Below are 2,500 nucleotides of genomic sequence, written 5' to 3'. Positions count from 1 at the left end.
GTGCTGCCTCACGCTTCGCTCGCTGTTCGCCGCTCGCCGCTCGCTCGCGCAGCCAAAAATGACCAGTTTTGGCCCGTTTTTGGGCTGTTTTGGCCTGTTTATGGTCCGTTCTTGCGTGGTGCGGTGACCGTCGTGAGCGGAGCAAAACGTCAGCCATCTCAGCACCCTGGAACCCCCCGGGTGGCACAGGGCTGGATGGGGCTTTCGTATATAGCAGGGACGGTGCTGCCTCTCGCTTCGCTCGCTGTCCGCCGCTCGCCGCTCGCTCGCGCAGCCAAAAATGGCCAGTTTTGGCCCGTTTTTGGGCCGTTTTGGCCAGTTTTTGGCCTGTTCTTGCATTGCGCGGTGACCGTCGAGAGCGGAGCAAAACGTCAGCCATCTCAGCACCCTGGAACCCCCCGGGTGGCACAGGGCTGGATGGGGCTTTCGTATAGCAGGGACGGTGCTGCCTCTCGCTTCGCTCGCTGTCCGCCGCTCGCCGCTCGCTCGTGCAGCCAAAAATGGCCAGTTTTGGCCCGTTTTTGGGCCGTTTTGGCCAGTTTTTGGCCTGTTCTTGCATTGCGCGGTGACCGTCGAGAGCGGAGCAAAACGTCAGCCATCTCAGCACCCTGGAACCCCCCGGGTGGCACAGGGCTGGATGGGGCTTTCGTATAGCAGGGACGGTGCTGCCTCTCGCTTCGCTCGCTGTCCGCCGCTCGCCGCTCGCTCGTGCAGCCAAAAATGGCCAGTTTTGGCCCGTTTTTGGGCCGTTTTGGCCAGTTTTTGGCCTGTTCTTGCATTGCGCGGTGACCGTCGAGAGCGGAGCAAAACGTCAGCCATCTCAGCACCCTGGAACCCCCCGGGTGGCACAGGGCTGGATGGGGCTTTCGTATAGCAGGGACGGTGCTGCCTCTCGCTTCGCTCGCTGTCCGCCGCTCGCCGCTCGCTCGTGCAGCCAAAAATGGCCAGTTTTGGCCCGTTTTTGGGCCGTTTTGGCCAGTTTTTGGCCTGTTCTTGCATTGCGCGGTGACCGTCGAGAGCGGAGCAAAACGTCAGCCATCTCAGCACCCTGGAACCCCCCGGGTGGCACAGGGCTGGATGGGGCTTTCGTATAGCAGGGACGGTGCTGCCTCTCGCTTCGCTCGCTGTCCGCCGCTCGCCGCTCGCTCGTGCAGCCAAAAATGGCCAGTTTTGGCCCGTTTTTGGGCCGTTTTGGCCAGTTTTTGGCCTGTTCTTGCATTGCGCGGTGACCGTCGAGAGCGGAGCAAAACGTCAGCCATCTCAGCACCCTGGAACCCCCCGGGTGGCACAGGGCTGGATGGGGCTTTCGTATAGCAGGGACGGTGCTGCCTCTCGCTTCGCTCGCTGTCCGCCGCTCGCCGCTCGCTAGCGCGCAGCCAAAAATGGCCAGTTTTGGCCCGTTTTTGGGCCGTTTTGGCCAGTTTTTGGCCTGTTCTTGCATTGCGCGGTGACCGTCGAGAGCGGAGCAAAACGTCAGCCATCTCAGCACCCTGGAACCCCCCGGGTGGCACAGGGCTGGATGGGGCTTTCGTATAGCAGGGACGGTGCTGCCTCTCGCTTCGCTCGCTGTCCGCCGCTCGCCGCTCGCGCAGCCAAAAATGGCCAGTTTTGGCCCGTTTTTGGGCCGTTTTGGCCAGTTTTTGGCCTGTTCTTGCATTGCGCGGTGACCGTCGAGAGCGGAGCAAAACGTCAGCCATCTCAGCACCCTGGAACCCCCCGGGTGGCACAGGGCTGGATGGGGCTTTCGTATAGCAGGGACGGTGCTGCCTCTCGCTTCGCTCGCTGTTCGCCGCTCGCCGCTCGCTCGCGCAGCCAAAAATGGCCAGTTTTGGCCCGTTTTTGGGCTGTTTTGGCCAGTTTTTGGCCTGTTCTTGCGTGGTGCGGTGACCGTCGTGAGCGGAGCAAAACGTCAGCCATCTCAGCACCCTGGAACCCCCCGGGTGGCACAGGGCTGGATGGGGCTTTCGTATAGCAGGGACGGTGCTGCCTCTCGCTTCGCTCGCTGTTCGCCGCTCGCCGCTCGCTCGCGCAGCCAAAAATGGCCAGTTTTGGCCCGTTTTTGGGCTGTTTTGGCCTGTTTTTGGGCTGTTCTTGTGTGGCGCGGTGACCGTCGTGAGCGGAGCAAAATGTCAGCCATCTCAGCACCTGGAACCCCCCGGGTGGCACAGGGCTGGATGGGGCTTTCGTATAGCAGGGACGGTGCTGCCTCGCGCTTCGCTCGCTGTTCGCCGCTCTCCGCTCGCTCGCGCAGCAAAAAATGGCCAGTTTTGGCCCGTTTTTGGGCTGTTTTGGCCAGTTTTTGGCCTGTTCTTGCGTGCCGCGGCGACCGTCGTGAGCGGAGCAAAACGTCAGCCATCTCAGCACCCTGGAACCCCCCGGGTGGCACAGGGCTGGATGGGGCTTTCGTATAGCAGGGACGGTGCTGCCTCTCGCTTCGCTCGCTGTCCGCCGCTCGCTGCACGCATCGCGCAGCCAAAATGGCCAGTTTTGGCCCGTTTTT

The sequence above is a fragment of the Musa acuminata genome, unplaced genomic scaffold, assembly GCF_036884655.1.
Source record: "Musa acuminata AAA Group cultivar baxijiao unplaced genomic scaffold, Cavendish_Baxijiao_AAA HiC_scaffold_559, whole genome shotgun sequence".
Classification (NCBI taxonomy): domain Eukaryota; kingdom Viridiplantae; phylum Streptophyta; class Magnoliopsida; order Zingiberales; family Musaceae; genus Musa; species Musa acuminata.
Note: the sequence above shows the minus strand (reverse complement) of the source record.